The sequence below is a fragment of the Orcinus orca genome, chromosome 11 (genome assembly GCF_937001465.1).
Source record: "Orcinus orca chromosome 11, mOrcOrc1.1, whole genome shotgun sequence".
Classification (NCBI taxonomy): domain Eukaryota; kingdom Metazoa; phylum Chordata; class Mammalia; order Artiodactyla; family Delphinidae; genus Orcinus; species Orcinus orca.
In genome coordinates this window covers 58,906,008-58,923,985 of record NC_064569.1, presented here as the reverse complement: position 1 = coordinate 58,923,985, position 17,978 = coordinate 58,906,008, and positions in this window count along the sequence as shown.

The window sequence follows — 17,978 nt, the reverse complement described above, 5'->3', positions numbered from 1 at the left end:
GAAAATATTGGAAAATTTATAAATGAGAAACAGTGCTTTTTTTCTAGAGGTTAAAGAAAAATCTTTGACAGACATTTTGGATAGTCTGATTTAACCCTCATACCATCTCTAAGAAGGAAAATAGTAAACACCTCAGTATTTACATCATGAATTAAAATGAGAGGTATCATTTAAAATATTCTTCTTCTGAACTTAATTCAACATTGGAAATATCTCATACTATGTTCATCTTCATATTTTTACTTGCACTGTTTTGTATCTTATCACTTTTACTTTTTTTTTCAAGAAGGGAATAGTCAAAAGATTGTATGTCTATTTAACTACGCTCCCTCTTCCAAATATCTAATATTGCACAGTTATATACTGTCAAAGAGACTCAATATTGGCAATGATGAAAACTGTTCAACAAAATAAAACCATATTTATTGTTACAGCCCAGTAGTCACTGTCATGATGGAATATAAGTGCCACCCGTGTATATAAGAGGACGTAGGAGAGCACTCAAATGAAAATACCTCCTAATCAAGAAAGGTAGCTCTTCAAACACCCCATGCTTATGGACAATGCTCTGTTAGGGATTACAGACAATCTCTGAATGTTCTTCCCTCAGACATATAATGGTCCCTGAAGACGCCCTGTTATTTTCCTGTGTGTCTCTCAGAAACAGGAAAGATGTGTCAGAGCCAATACATAGAGTGCCAGTGTAAAATGGTACCTTATACTTTCACAGAGGTTAGCAAAGAAATGAGGATTGAGAGGAATGGGGATGATATTTATCATTTTATAGCGCTATGGAATGTGTTTTTACACTCTGAAGTGCCAAAAGGAAAAAAAAAATTCAGGTAGAATAAGAAACAAAAGCAAGTATAAAAGCATCACACGTGGCTATTGCAAATGTTACTTAGCAAAATATTTTATTTTTCTTGATAAAAAGACAATGAGAATCTGTGTGAGAACATGCCACAGAACTGCAAAACAACGATAATTTTCGACCATGTATATATGCAAGATTGACTTCTGAGAGTTTTATATAAGTTAAATAAATAGAGAAAAATGGTCATGACCCCCTAGCAGGTCACGCTGCCTATTGTTTCTGTCTGATCTCCAACTGAGACAGTTGGTTATAAGATTGTGAAGCTTCTCTCTAGAACTCTTTCTCAACTGGACACCCTCTACCTTAACAGTAGCTGAGTGTTTCAGTGTCTCATCACTGGAACTGAACCTTATGGCCCCTGCATGTTCATTGACTTGTCATTACTGAGAACCAAGGTATCAACAGTGAGAAACAGGACTTAATCTCCCATAATAATACTGAAACCTATGGCCTTTGTCATTCATGACCTGCAAGGTCTGGAGGCCAAGAAGTTCAAGGGCAAGTTCTTAGTCAAGACCATTGACTTCATTCATCAGTAAGACAAGCTTTTCTCCAGGACTCCCTCTTTTGTTCATCAAGAATGGATGGGCTGGACTCCCTGGTGGCACAGTGGTTAAGAATCTGCCTGCCAATGCAGAGGACACGGGTTCGAGCCCTGGTCCAGGAAGATCCCACGTGCCATGGAGCAACAAAGCCCATGCACCGCAACTACTGAGCCTGTGCTCTAGAGCCCATGAGCCACAATTACTGAGCCTGTGTGCCACAACTACTGAGCCCACGTGCCACAACTACTGAAGCCCACGCACCTAGAGCCCGTGCTCCGCAACAAGAGACGCCAACGCAATGAGAAGCCCTCACACCGCAATGAAGAGTAGCCCCCGTTTGCCACAATTGGAGAAATCCTGCATGCAGCAACAAAGACCCAATGCAGCCAAAAAATAAATAAATTTAAAGAAAAAAAGAAAACAGAATGGATGGGCTGATTGGAGGAATTCATATTCAACAGCTCAATTTGTTCTGATACTGTTTGAATCTATTTTTCTACAAAAAACACACCATTTGGTGTTAAAATACCTGTGTTTACTTATTAAGTCTAGGACTTACTGCTTGTGTAACCTTGGGATCTCAAGGGCAATTAATGCTCCTAAAAGGAGGAGGTTGTTTTAGTGATATCTAATTCAGACCCTGGATTCTTGGTGAGAATTTATACTGGGCACTAAGGTCAAGGGAATATGGGGAAAACACTCCCCTGTTGGTCATAATCCCCATTTGTCTCAAGACTATGTTTTTTTTCAAACTTCTAACCCTAAAGCTGTGGGAGGTTGGGGGAGAGGGGAGGTAGTTACTATGTCCCTGAGGTATCTCTGCCACTATTCTATATTTGCCTTACATTTTTCAGTCTATGTCTTGGGAAAACTTCCCTGGTAAAGAAGACCAACAATCTGAAGAAGTAGTGCATAGGTATGTTGGTGGAAACTTGACAGTGGAGAGGTGACTATACCCTTATCTCGGCATGGCCATTATTAATAATGTCCTTGTGTTTATTTGGACACACCTTTGCTTCAAGTCATGGATTTGAAAGAAACCTCAGTCAAATGCATCGGCATCAGTTTCCATGTGGATTCCCAAGGACTTGTCCATATCCAAAGGAGCAGAAAGGAGCAGTTACCGAGTAATCACCTTAACAAGGAAGGTGTGATGCATATATGAAAAGAAATAGTTTTATTGGTGCATAGTTTACGTATCATAAAATTCACCTGTTTCAAGTGAACGATTCAATGATTTTTAAAGTAAATTTACCAAGCTGTGCATCACCATAAATCAGTTCTAGAACATTTTTATCACCCAATATGGTCCCTCATAGACATTTAGTGTTAACCCCAATCCTGCCTCCCTCCCAAGGCCACCACTAATCTATTTAGTATCTCTATGGATTTTAGAGGTTAGATTTGATACCATGCTTAAATATTTGAAAATTAGAGATCGTTAAAGAGAGTAAAGGGGGAGAATAATGTATTTGAGATGCTTGTTTCAGAAGGTTCTGGTAGCCTGGGATGAGAGATTAAAAGATGAGAGACTGGACATTAGGAGACTGGTTATGAGAGTGTTGTAATAATCCAGGTGTGGATGATGAGGCAAAGAACTCATGGTCTGGGCTTGGCAGGGCTCGGTTCATGCACATTCAGAACAAGCAGCTTTCTCTGTGATGTGAATTGTCTCCAACAGCCTGGACTTGGAGAGGGATTCCCAGTGAAGAGCAAGATCATCAGGAAACCTTTATCCCATTTGACTCGTGGTCTAATGGAACAGGTTGTAGGTGGAAAAAGAGAGATTTTGTTTATGTGTATTTTTTAGGAACTCTATGCATAAGAGCATAAGAGAAGAAAGTGAAAGAGAAGTTATGCAGTTGTGATTTATAAATGGTTGCACGCAGCAGATAAAAGTCTAGCGCTGGTGAAGAGTGCACCTAAGTGTGGGGCTACCTGGAGGAGGAGAGAATTCAGATAAAGTCGATCATCCTAAATATCTCAGGGAGCAAAATAAGTTGACCCAGTGTGAATATTACCTTTTCTTCTGAATTGAGGTTGCTAAAAATCATACCCATCCACAACTATTTCTGCCACAGACCTGTCCAGGAATTGAGATTTACTCATTTCCTTGTATTAGAGCCTACTTCCTCAAATATCTCTGTTAAAGTGTTAATATGTTACTGAGACAAGGCATAGTATTAATCCATTATCACCTATTGGCCAGTAGCAAATTAGTCAGATGTCAACAAGAAAAGGAGACACCTATGAGAAAATGAGAAACAGGCCAAACAAGTTTGGATGGGATGATCCTGAGCATCAACACTACCAAGAATCCTGAACTGAGCCCAGCGGGGACTCCAAAAAGAGACTTTCTCAGTCATGACATGTACAAGTGTGCTACATATTGGCATTCCTATTGTGTGTGCCATTTCTTTCAAAGATAAGCTTATACTTCTATATACTCTAAATGAACTCCAGAAGTGAAACTATTGTGGACAAAAAAATGCAGCCTGCCATTTCTGTAAACAACAAACGCTGCCTGCAATCAAGCCATCAGCCACTGTACCACCTCCTGAGAGCATGCCTTGAGAAGAATTCAGGATGAAGAGAAACAGGATTTTCACTCTAGACAGTTAAGATGCATATCAAAGGAATAATTTCAGTGAGCCCAGACTCTTGCAACTTCCCAAGCATAGAAAAGCCCATCTTCTGATGCTTGACTACATGTTTTTTTTCAGCAAAAACTGCTATGTATCCTGGATTCTCCCTTACCTCTTTGGAACAGTTCCTCAGAGGTATCCCAGGCTATAGTCCTCTGTATTGTCCTTGAATAAAACATAATTCTCAACTTTTAGGTTGTACATTTTTTTCAGGCAACACTATCCTTCTACATTTATTTTTTGTATTTGTCCTGGTGATTTCTTATTGTTTTCCCATGATTTTCCTCTCCAGAACAGTCTATTGATTTACAGACATTTATTCAAATTTATTGTGTGGAAAGGCCATGTGAAGGCCACAAAGAAATGTTAAATGATAATGAGCAGGAAACATAGAAGGAAAGCAACAGTCATTCTCATCCTTACTAAAAAAGCCTGATTTTATTCATGGTGCAAATGGATCCAACTAAAAATGTGTTATTTCCCAGCTCTCCCCCTAGTGTCCACATAACATAAATTTTGTCCCAATGTATATTATTAGGAGTAACTTATTATTTAAGAAAAAAATTCTAGGACTTCCCTGGTGGTTCAGTGGTTAAGAATCCGTCTGCCAATGCAGGGGACACAGGTACGGCCCTGGTCCGGGAAGATCCCACATGCCATGGATCAAATAAGCCCATGCACCACAACCACTGAGTCTGCTCTCTAGAGCCTGCGAGCCACAACTACTGAAGCCCATGCACCTAAAGCCTGTGCTCCGCAACAAGAGAAGCCACCACAATGAGAAGCCCGTGCTCACCGCAACTAGAGAAAGCCCGCGTGCAGCAACAAAGACCCAAAGACCCAATGCAACCAAAAATAAATAAATGAATAAATAAAATAAATTCATTAAGAAATAATCTTATTAAATAAATAAATAAATAATTCTCAACAGAACTAACCCAGCCAGCACATGCCCTTTTACCTTCTGCCATTCTGATTCTTCTTGCCTAGAATATGGCTGTGATGCTGTAAGTGGAGCAGCTATCTTGTAACCTTGAGGTATTATGTATAAGCTAACAAAGATTAATTGAAAAAATAGGAATAAGGTCACTAATGGCATTGTGGTTAACTTTTCTAGTCTCATTATGTGAGGCAAATAAAACTTCATAGTAGAAAGCAATTACTAATTGATACAGGATACTCATGCCAATATCTATGTAAGAAGTAATGAGAACAAGATATTCTAAGGTTAAAGCTAGACATTCACATTCTTAAGAACTGCCAGCCTTATTGGGTGTGTAAGAGATAAATAATTAAACTTTTACGAGTTAAATTCTGTAATAGTTACGCAGCCATTGTGTTACAGGTCACTGACTTGATTTCAGTGCATGTTTCTCAAAGGAGGTAATACTTGAACAATGACTTGAAGATTGAAAAGAAATTTTCCAAGCAGTCTTAGAGAGATATGAAAGGGATCACTGGGAAAGGGAAACCAGGCAGAGAGATCAGTCTGTGCAAAGGTACAAAGGCTGATAAAAAGGATGGAGAGAGGTGGATGCAAGTATTTCAGGGCACCTGGAATCTTGTGTGCATATCACAGAATGGCAGGAGGATGGGCTGAGTTTAAGGGCAAGGGCCAGATGTTGAAGGATAGCATAGGGCATGCTAAGGAGTTTGTGCTCCATCCCATGGACAGGGTTTACAGCCTGGCATCCAACAGTAAATTCTGTTTTAAGTTTGAATGTGTTTAAGTAGAATGTACTCTATATCTTTGCCACAGGCTCCACAAACTCCCTTTCAGTGATAGTTTCCACCTCACATATTTACATTAGATATCTGGCCCCTGAAAATATTTGTTTGTGACCTCTTAGAGGAAAATTAAGCCAAGTGCTAAAGTGTCTGAAGAAGATAGGAAAGCTTGAATGTGCTGAGCAGATTACAGTGAAGTGTACAGGTGTGCAGGAATAAGTGGAAGGCAGAGTCTTCAAATGAGCAAGGCTTGATTTCATAGACAGGGGAAAAAATACATAAGTGCCAGGAGAAGATGAAAGAAGTTAAAAATATCTAATAACCTCCAGCAAAGACAACAGAGGAAAAGCAATGGTCCCATTCAATAGTGTGGAAAGGAGAGTAGCCATGGGAAAGAGTTATTTTCAATAAGTACTTAATAAATTGCATTTCACAGATAAGACTTTCATATTTAAGAGCTACAACTCTCTAATTTCTTAAAAATCTTTAAAATATTGGTCTGCCCATCAAAATGCCAAATTCTTGATTTGTAATTCAATCAACAATAAACATTTAGTAAGTATTTACCAAGTACAGACATAAATTTCTAAACTTTTTGGGAGATATAATATTATATTTTTGCCTAATAGACTTTAGAAATAAGGAATAATAGAATAATAATAATAATAGAAATAAGGTGGATAGAAAGAGGAAAATTAAGTATGAAAGAATAACAGAAAAATGGTCAGTTTACAAGGTAAAATTAATAAATTATCAAGTTATGCTAACATGTATTATTTAACCCAAATAGTTTTAGCATTTTCAATAATGAATATAATGTATAAAATGCACAAATAGAAAGATGTAATATACCCTGTGAGCACTTTTACCAGGGTGCTAATGACCTGCTTGTGTTAGCACCTTGGGCTTTGCCTCCAGCCTTAAAATACAGTCAACTATTACCTGCTCAAATCTATACCAGCATGTTTTAACTAGACTAACTATACTCTAAGGAGAGGAAAATATCATACTGTTTCATTTTCATTCACAGCTTCTAAAATCACAGCTATTCTTCATAATGCAGTTGTAGTTTTGAGTATGCTATAATGTACCTGTATGTGAAAATCATGTACTTGTGACAGTATTTAACTTTCTTGACTTATAAAATTAAAAATATCTGAGTCTGAAGTAGATTTAAAATATCTTCTTATATATACTTAAATAGCATATTATCAAGTTCTTCCATTTACTCCATATATAGTTATATTTTAGATTATAGCTTTTTGAAATGATATTAAACACCAGTGGCATATAGGCCAAACGTAACTGAAATTTTAAAGCCACTGCCAAACTAAAATGGAGACATACAACATACAGAGCAAATTTCATTCATTCAAGTAACAATTGTCAACTTTTTCATTATTTGGACTAACTCTTCCTCCTACCTCTTGGTCCATAGCGAAAAAGCAATGTGCATTTTGTTAATTATTCACAAATTTCTTGTGGGGGAGGAGATGGTATTTAAAGGTGTAAATGGTCAGTGCTGTCTCTGTATTCCTTTTTCATCCAAACTAACAGTAGATAATGTTTGTATAAGCAACATCTTGTTGAATAGCTGAGAGATTACCATGATTTAAGATTTAGAATTGCTTGAAGTGTTAATAAGATTAGGGTCAATATCATCCACTATCTTGTCAGGAATTTGAATGGTACAATTCATATTAGTGATAATAATAATACTATAATAATAATAATAGCCACATCTATTAACTTAAGCACATAAAATGTGCCAAGTACTGCATTAAATATTTTTCACAAATTATCTCATTTACTCTTCAATGAGTAAACAGATAATCTTAACATTAACATTATTATCTCTGTTTTACAGCTAATAATAGCCAGTATTTACTGGCTTCTAATTATATGTTCAATTGGCAACATTCCAATGAAATTGTTACCGTTTTCTAGAGGAGAAAACCTAAATTTAGAGTGAGACAGTGATTTGCCTAAATTCCCATATATAGTGAGGTTGGATCCATGACTCATTTGTAATTTAAGAACTCATGCTCTTCACCACAGTGTTATAGTTATCAAATATATTAGTCACTATAAGTAAGTCTAGAGGCTTTAACTCTAGAATCTCATCAGATTAGCAAAATTAAATGTTGCATTGTTTATTCATGTTATGGTCTGAAATCCAGTGCAGTTGAAGTGTTGTTTATCAGTAATGCAATCTGAGAAATAGAGTTTAGTTGTGTGCCCAAGAGGAAAATAAAGTAGATTTGGAATAAATAGGACATTTTCTCTGTCATACTTTAAAATCTTGACTTTTATGTGAAAGAGAGAACTATTGAATTATTTAAAGTATGGAATGATATTAGTAAATTTCTATTTTACAATCATGACTGCAGTGATATTTCAGAATAAAGTCTATTCTGTGGTCTACACAGGGTGAGACCAGAGAAGGGGAAGCTATTTAGGGGGAACCATTTACACGAGAAATGATTAGAGCAGAAGTTAATACAGTGGCTGTAGGAATTAAGAGAAAATGTAGGTAAATCCTCCAAGAGATATTTGGGGCATAGAATCAAAAGGACTTCTTGAATACTGGGTATGAACAGTTAAGGAGAAAAAGGGTCAAGGATATTTCTGAGGTTTTAAGCTTAGCGCACAATGTGTGTGGTAGGTAGTAAGGATTATAATGTAGAAGTGACTTCTCTACATGTATGGAACAGCTTTACATAGGAGTCCTTTGTCATCTAGGCAGATATATTGATTATGCTGCATATGGGCTTGCTTGCATTGCTATAAAACCAAGAAAAATTAAATGAGTTGCAAATTAATCTAGTTTATTTCGTTTAACCATTTACTCAACAAATACATTTGGATTACAAACTTGTATGCTATGCACTGTGCTGGAAATTCGAGGAAACAATGTAAAAGACACAATCTCTGGGTTAAGTCTAGTGGAAGACAATTGTGATTCAACTTAATCAATGCTAAATAAAAGCAAACATGGGATGTTATGGCAATTCTTAGAACGTGCATGAAAACCCAGAAGTGTAGCAGAAAGGGTAAAAAAAAATCTTCATAATAGTTTGAAGGAAGGATAAGAATTAGCTAAGCAGAAAAAGAAGATATATTCAGACTATATATACAGAACATGTACATAGGCTCAGAAAGAAAACAGAGAATGCCATGATTAAAGATAGCTGGAAGGTGAGTATGGCCTGAGAACAGAAGAAAGTCTGGCAGGTGATAGGACTTGTGAGGTCGAAGTTGCTAGTATATGAAAGATTCTTACATGCCAAAGCCTTTTGAAGATTTCAGCTTGAAAGTTAAAAAGCCACTTAATGATTCTTAGCAGAGAAATGGCATGGTCACATTTACGCATTATGAAAGTCATTCTTACAACAGCATAAGAGTGGATTGGATAAAAACAAGATCAAAGGCATGGGAACCCATCATGGGGCTTTTGGAGAACTCTAGCAGAGAGGTGATAGTGGACTGAAATAAAGCCACTGCAGTGAGGATTGAGAGGAGGGGGAATTCAAGAATGTTAAAGTGAAAAAATGGATAGATTTTTATCCCCAGTGAGATTAAAGGCTAAATAAGATGGAAGAATGAGGATAATTCTCAGCTTTCTGATTTAAGTAATTAGGTATCTGATGGTGCTATTCAAAAAGATAGGGGAAAATGAAAAGATGAGCACAGGTCTGGTGAAGCAGGAAGAAAGTAAACTTACTTTTGAACATACAAGTATCTCTGAAGCATTCAAGCAAAGATATCCAGGAAGAAGCTGGATATATATTTTTTTAACATCAACATCTTTATTGGAGTATAACTGCTTTACATTGTTGTGTTAGTTTCTGCTGTATAACAAAGTGAATCAGCTATACGTATACTTTTATCCCCATATCCCCTCCCACTTGCATCTCCCTCCCACCCTCCCTGTCCCACCCCTCTAGGTGATCACAAAGCACGGAGCTGATCTCCTCCTGCGATACAGCTGCTTCCCACTAGTCATCTATTTTACATTTAGTAGTGTATATATGTCCAGGCCACTCTCTCACTTCGTCCCAGCTTACCCTTCCCCCTCCCCGTGTCCTCAAGGTGATTCTCTGTATCTGCGTCTTTTTCCCTCCTACCCCTAGGTTCCTCAGAACCATTTTTTTTTAAATTTTTAGTTTCCATATATATGTGTTAGCATACAGTATTTGTTTTTCTCTTTCTGACTTACTTCACTCTGTATGACAGACTCTAGGTCCATCCACCTCACTACAAATAACTCAATTTCATTTCTTTTTATGGCTGAGTAATATTCTATTGCATATATGTGCCACATCTTCTTTATCCATTCATCTGTCAATGGACACTTAGGTTGCTTCCATGTCCTGGCTATTGTAAATAGTGCTGCAGTGAACATTGTGGCACATGACTCTTTTTGAATTATGCATTTCTCAGGGTATATGCCCAGTAGTGGGATTGCTGGGTCATATGGTAATTCTATTTTTAGTGTTTTAAGGTACCTCCATACTGTTCTCCATAGTGGCTGTATCAATTTACATTCCCACCAACAGAGCAAGAGGGTTACCATTTTTCCACACCCTCTCCAGGATTTATTGTTTGTAGATTTTTTTTTTTTTGCGGTATGCGGGCCTCTCACTGTTGTGGCCTCTCCCGTTGCGGAGCACAGGCTCCGGACGCACAGGCTCAGCGGCCATGGCTCACGGGCCCAGCCGCTCTGCGGCATGTGGGATCTTCCCGGACCAGGACACGAACCCATGTCCCCTGCATCGGCAGGCGGACTATCAACCACTGCACCACTAGGGAAGCCCTTGTAGATTTTTTTTTGATGATGGCCATTCTGATTGGTGTGAGGTGATACCTCACTGCAGTTTTGATTTGCATTTCTCTAATGATTAGTGATGTTGAGCATCCTTTCATGTGTCTGTTGGCAATCTGTATATCTTCTTTGGAGAAATGTCTATTTAGGTTTTGTGCCCATTTTTGGATTGGGTTGTTTGTTTTTCTGATATCGAGCTGCATGAGCTGCTTCTATATTTTGGAGATTAATCCTTTGTCAGTTGCTTTGTTTGCAAATACTTTCTCCAATTCTGAGGGTTGTCTTTTCATCTTCTTTATAGTTTCCTTTGCTCTGCAAAAGCTTTTAAGTTTCATTAGGTCCCATTTGTTTATATTTTATTTCCATTTCTCTAGGAGGTGGGTCAAAAAGGATCTTGCTGTGATTTATGTAATAGAGTGTTCTGCCTATGTTTTCCTCTAAGAGTTTTATAGTGTCTGGCCTTACATTTCAGTCTTTAATCCATTTTGAGTTTATTTTTGTGTATGGTGTTAGGAAGTGTCCTAATTTCATTTTTTACATGTAGCTGTCCTGTTTTCCCAGCACCACTTATTGAAAAGGCTGTCTTTTCTCCACTGTGTATTCTTGCATCCTTTATCAAAGATAAGGTGACTCTATGTGCAGGCGTTTATCTCTGGATTTTCTTTCCTGTTCCATTGATCTATATTTCTGTTTTTGTGCCAGTACCATACTCTCTTGATTACTGTAGCTTTGTAATATAGTCTATATTCAGGGAAAATGATTCCTCCAGCTCCGTTTTTCTTTCTCAAATTTGCTTTGGCTATTCGGGGTCTTTTATGTTTCCATACAAATTGTGAAATTTTTTGTTCTAGCTCTGTGAAAAATGCCAGTGGTAGTTTGATAGAGATTGCATTGAATCTGTACATTGCTTTGGGTAGTATAGTCATTTTCACAATATTGATTCTTCTAATCCAAGACCATGGTATATCTCTCCATCTGTTTGTATCATTTTTAATTTCTTTCATCAGTGTCTTATAGTTTTCTGCATACAGGTCTTTTGTCTCCTTAGGTAGGTTTATTCCTAGGTCTTTTATTCTTTATGTTGCAATGGTAAATGGGAGTGTTTCCTTATTTTCATTTTCATCATTAATGTGTAGGACTGCAAGAGATTTCTGTGCATTAATTTTGTATCCTACGACTTCACCAAATCCATTGATTAGCTCTAGTAGTTTTCTGGTGGCATCTTTAGGACTATCCCTATACTGTATCATGTCATCTGCAAACAGTGACTGTTTTACTTCCTCTCTTTCTGATTTTGTTTCCTTTTATTTCTTTTCCTTCTCTGATTGCTGTGACTAAAACTTCCAAAATTATGTTGAATAATAATGGTGAGAGTTGGCAACCTTGTCTTGTTCCTGATCTTAGTGGAAACGGTTTCAGTTTTTCACCATTGAGAATGATATTGGCTGTGGGTTTGTCATATATGGCCTTTATTATGTTGAGGTAAGTTCCCTTTATGCCTACTTTCTGGAGGGTTTTTATCATAAATGGGTGTTAAATTTTGTCAAAAGATTTTTTGCATTATTGAGATTATCATGTGGTTTTTATCCTTCACTTTGTTAATATGGTGTTTCACATTGACTAATGTGCGTATTTTGAAGAATCTTTGCATTCCTAGGTAGACCTCACTTGATCATGGTGTATGATACGTTTAATGTGCTGTTGGATTCTGTTTGCTAGTATTTTGGTAAGGATTTTTGCATCTATGTTTATAAGAGGTATTGACCTGTTATTTTCCGTTTTTTGTGTGTGACATCTTTGTCTGGTTTTGGTATTGGGGTGATCGTGGCCTTGTAGAATGAGTTTGGGAGTGTTCCTCCCTCTGCTATATTTTGGAAGAGTTTGAGAAGGATAGGTGTTAGCTCTCTTCTAAATGTTTGATAGAATTTGCCTATGAAGCCCTCTGGTCCTGGGCTCTTGTTTGTTGGAAGATTTTTAATCACAGTTTCGATTTCAGTGCTTGTGATTTGTCTGTTCACATTTACTATTTCTTCCTGGTTCAGGAAGGTTGTGCTTTACTAAGAATGTGTCCATTTCTTCCAGATTGTCCATTTTATTGGCATATAGTTGCTTGTAATAATCTCTGATGATCCTTTGTATTTCTGCAGTGTCACTTGTTACTTCTTTTCATTTCTAATTCTGTTGATTTGAGTCTTTTCCTTTTTTTTCTTGAAGAGTCTGGCTAATGGTTTATCAGCTTTGTTTATCTTCTCAAAGAACCAGCTTTTAGTTTTATTGATCTTTGCTATTGTTTCCTTCATTTCTGATCTGATTTTCTGGATTACTTTCCTTCTCTAACTTTGGGATTTTCTTGTTCTTCTTTCTCTAACTGTTTTAGGTTTATGGTCAGGTTGTTTATTTGATATTTTTCTTGTTTCTTGAGGTAGGAGTTTATTTCTATAAACTACCTTCTTAGAACTGCTTTTGCTGCAACGCATAGATTTTGAGTTATCGTGTTTTCATTGTCATTTGTTTCTAAGTATTTTTGATTTCCTCTTTGATTTCTTCAGTGATATCTTGGTTATTTAGTAGTGTACTGTTTAGCCTCCATGTGTTTGTATTTTTTACACTTTTTTCCTGTAATTCATATCTAGTCTCATAGCATTGTGGTTGGAAAATATACTTGATATGATTTCAGTTTTCTTAAATTTACCAAGGCTTGGTTTGTGACCCAAGATATGCTCTATCCTGGACAGTGTTCCATGAGCACTTGAGAGGAAAGTGTATTCTGTTGTGTTTGGATGAAATGTCCTATAAATATGAATTAAGTCCATCTTGTGTAATGTATCATTTAAAGCTTGTGTTTCCTTATTTATTTTCTTTTTGGATGACCTGTCCATTAGTGTGAGTGGTGTGTTAAAGTCCCCTACTATTAATGTGTTACTGTCGATTTCCCCTTTTATTGCTGTTAGCATTTGCCTTATGCTGATGTGCTCCTATGTTGGATGCATAAATATTTACAGTTGTTATATCTTCCTCTTATGTTGATCCCTTGCTCATTATGTAGTGTCCTTCTTTGTCTCTTGTAATAGTCTTTATTTTAAAGTCTACTTTGTCTGATATGAGAATCGCTACTTCATCTTTCTTTTGATTCCCATTTGCATGGAATATCTTTTTCCGTCACCTCACTTTCAGTCTGTATGTGTCCCTAGGTCTGTAGTGGGTCTCTTGTTGAGAGCATATATATGGATTTTGTTTTTGTATCCATTCAGTCATTCTATGGGTTTTGGTTGGAACATTGAATCCATTTACATTCAAGGTTGTTATCGATATGTATGTTCCTATTATGATTTAATAATTGTTTTGGGTTTGTTTTTGTAGGTCTTTTCCTTCTCTTGTGTTTCCTGCCTAGAGAAGTCCCTTTAGAATTTGTTGTAAAGCTGGTTTGGTGGTGCTGAATTCTCTTAGCTTTTGCTTGTCTGTAAAGCTTTTAATTTCTCTGTCGAATCTGAATGAGATCCTTGCTGGGTAGAGGAATCTTGGATGTAGGTTTTTCTCCTTCATCACTTTAAATATGTCCTGCCACTCCCTTCTGGCTTGCAGAGTTTCTGCTGAATGATCAGCTGTTAATCTTATGGGGATTCCCCTGTATGGTATATGTTGCTTTTCCTTTGCTGCTTTTAATATATTTTCTTTGTATTTAATTTTTGATAGTTTGATTAATATGTGTCTTGGCATGTTTCTCCTTGGATTTATCCTGTATGGGACTCTCTGCATTTCTTGGACTTGATTGACTATTTCTTTTCCCATATTAGGGAAGTTTTCAACTATAATCTCTTCAAATATTTTCTCAGTCCCTTTCTTTTCCTCTTCTTCTGGGACCCCTATAATTTGAATGTTGGTGCATTTAATGTTGTCCCAGAGGTCTCTGAGAGTGTCCTCCATTCTTTTCATTCTTTTTTTCTTTATTCTGCTCTGCAGTAGTTATTTCCACTATTTTATCTTCCAGGTCACTTATCCATTCATCTGGCTCAGTTATTCTGCTATTGATTCCTTCTAGAGAATTTTTAATTTCATTTATTGTGTTGTTCATCATTGTTTGTTTGTTCATTAGTTCTTCTAGGTCTTTGTTTAACGTTTCTTCTATTTTCTCCATTCTATTTCTAAGATTTTGTATCATCTTTACTATCATTACTCTGAATTCTTTTTCAGGTAGACTGCCTATTTCCTCTGCATTTGTTTGGTCTGGTGGGTTTTTGCTTTTCTCCTTCATCTGCTGCATATTTCTCTCTCTTCTCATTTTCCTTAACTTACTGTGCTTGGGAGTCTCCTTTTCACAAGCTGCAGGTTCGTAGTTCCCATTGTTTTTGGTGTCTGCCCCGAGTGGATGAGGTTGGTTCAGTGGGTTGTGTAGGCTTCCTGGTGGAGGGGACTGGTGCCTGTTCTCTGGTGGATGGAACTGGATCTTCCCTTTCTGGTGGGCAGGATCACTTCCAGTGGTGTGTTTTGGGGTGTTTGTGAAGTTGTTATGATTTTAGGCAGCCTCTCTGCTAAATGGGTGGGGTTGTTTTCCTGTCTTGCTAGTTTCTTGGCATGAGGCATCCAGCACTAGTGCTTGCTGGTCATTGAGTGGAGCTGGGTCTTAGCGTTGATATGCAGATCTCTGGGAGAACTCTCGCCCAATGATATTAATTGGGGCTTTGATGTCTCTGGTGGTCCAGTGTCCTGAACTCGGCTCTCCCACCTCAGAGGCTCAGGCCTGTCACCTGGCCGGAGCACCAAGACTCTGTCAGCCACATGACTCAGAAGAAAAGGGAGAAAATAAATAAATAGGATAAAGTTATTAAAATAAAAATTTTTAAAATATTATTAAAATAAAAAATAAAAACATAATGAAAAAGAAAGGAAGAGAGCAACCAAGTCAATAAAGAAATCTGCCAATAATAATAAACTCTAAATACTAAACTACGACAAACATAAAACCAGAAACAAATTAGATGCAGAAAGCAAACCCCATGTCTACAGTTGCTCCCAAAGTCCACCACCTCAGGTATTCCAGAGATTCAGGGTACATCAAGTTGATTGTGGAGATTTAATCCACTGCTCCTGAGGCTGCTAGGGGAGATTTCCCTTTCTCTTCTTTGTTCGCATAGCTGCTGGGGCTCAGCTTTGGATTTGGCCCTGCCTCTGCATGTAAGTCACCTGAGGGTGTCTGTTCTTTGCTCAGGCAGGACGGGGTTAAAGTAGCAGCTGATTAGGGGGCTCTGACTCAGGCTGAGGGAAGATAGGGGTACAGAATGTGGGGCGAGCCTGCGACGGCAGAGGCGAGCATGACATTGCAGCAGCCTGGGGCACACCCTGTGTTTCCCCTGGGGAAGTTGTCCCTGGATCACGGAACCCTGGCAGTGGCAGGCTGCACAGGTTCCCGGGAGGGGAGGTGTGGATAGTGACCTGTGGTTGCACTCAGGCTTCTTGGTGGCTGCAGCAGCAGCCTTAGCATTTCATGCCCGTCTCTGGTGTCCGTGCTGATAGCTACAGATCTCGCCCATCTCTGAAGCTCATTTAGTCAGTGTTCTGAATTGTCTCCTCATGCAACCCAAAACAATGGTCCCTTGACTCTTCGGCAGTTCCAGACTTTTTCCCGGACTACCTCCCATTTAGCTGTGGTGCACTAGGCTCCTTCAGGCTGTGTTTATGCAGCCAACCCCAGTCCTCTCCGTGGAATCTGAACTCTGAAACCCAAGCCTCAGCTCCCAGCCCCCACCAGCCCTGGTGGGTAAGCAGACAAGCCTCTCGGGCTGGTGAGTGCTGGTCGGCACTGATCCTCTGTGCAGGAATGTCTCAGCTTTGCCCTCTGCACCCCTGTTGCTGCGCTCTCCTCCATGCTTCCAAACCTTCCACCCACCCACCCCACGTCTCCACCAGTGAAGGGGCTTTCTAGTCTGTGGAAACTTTTCCTCCTTCACAGCTCCATCCCAGAGGTGCAGGTCCCATCCCTATTCTTTTGTCTGTGTTTTTTCTTTTTTCTTTTGCCCTACCCACGTATGTGGGGAGTTTCTTGCCTTTTAGAAAGTCTGACGTCTTCTGCCAGCGTTCAGCAGGTGTTCTGTAGGAGTTGTTCCACGTGTAGATGTATTTTTGATGTATTTGTGGGGAGGAAGGTGATCTCCACGTGTTACTCCTCTGCCATCTTGAACGTCCTCTCTGGATATAATTTTTAAGTGTAGTGTAATATAGTTTCAAGTCTAATATATTATCTATTCCTATGACTACTTAGCTCAGTGCTTTAATGAAGTCAAGTTAAGTGTCTCAGTTTAATTTCTTCTTCTTGACTTAACCGGTAAAATTCTGCCAGTGACAAGAATAGTAAGAGAGACCAAAGGATTAAGGGCAAATACATTGCCATAACTAATTGTTGGTCAGTAGTATCATCTTTTTTAGAACCTAATTATGAATTGGAGAAAGTGACAATTTAGCTTTTTATATCTTATGCCTGTGTTGAAAGAAAGGTAACTTGAGTAGAAAAATGTAAGCCACAAATAAAATGACACCTAACAAAACCTCACAGGGTACTAGTAAATAGTTTCTGCTGTTGACCATATATTATATTTACCATTACAAACTTTTGAAAATTGAGTTCAACCTTTTTCCCTTTTCCTGAAAGAAAAATCAAATAATGAATATAAAAAATGAATGGATATCAAGGCACAAGGAACGTTATATAATACAAATTACAAAACTGCAGTGTAGTTATACAAAATTATGATCTTCATGAGATAAGATGAGTTTGTATTCAGCCAAAGAATCAACATAATTGCAAAGCAGAGTCTGAATCAGCTGGATTAAATAATGGTCTTTCTTAAAAAAGGCAATCTTTTTATAAAACAGCTTTCGTAAAAGTTTTGCAGAAGTTATCGGTAGTCTACATAACTTTACACATTTATTTAAAAATCTAAGTTAAACAAGGTTGACTAAGGAAGTTAGAAATGGAGCTCTCCAAAATAGAATCTAGAGGAAAGACTGTCAGTAGGCTCCAGACATATGGATTGGTAAGATTTCCAGACGTATGAAGCAGTTTAAATATTTCCAAGTATTTGATATCACTGATTCAAAGTCTCAGAGTCAGTGCTGACCAGACTGGGTGTGTGTTCCAAGATTCCCAACCTAATGCCAATCTCTTGGGAAAAAATCTCTCATAAGAGCCCTCCACACAGTGCTCTGAAAACTTAACCTGGCCACCATAAAGCTTTAAAGTATCATTAGGAGAATTTTTTTTCAAAAGAACCAGAAATTTTCAGTGACATGCCTTAGAACATTGCTTTCTTTGCTCTTTGGTGCATATAGATGTGGTATCAGTAGTTTCAATCTGTTTCTTTGCTCCT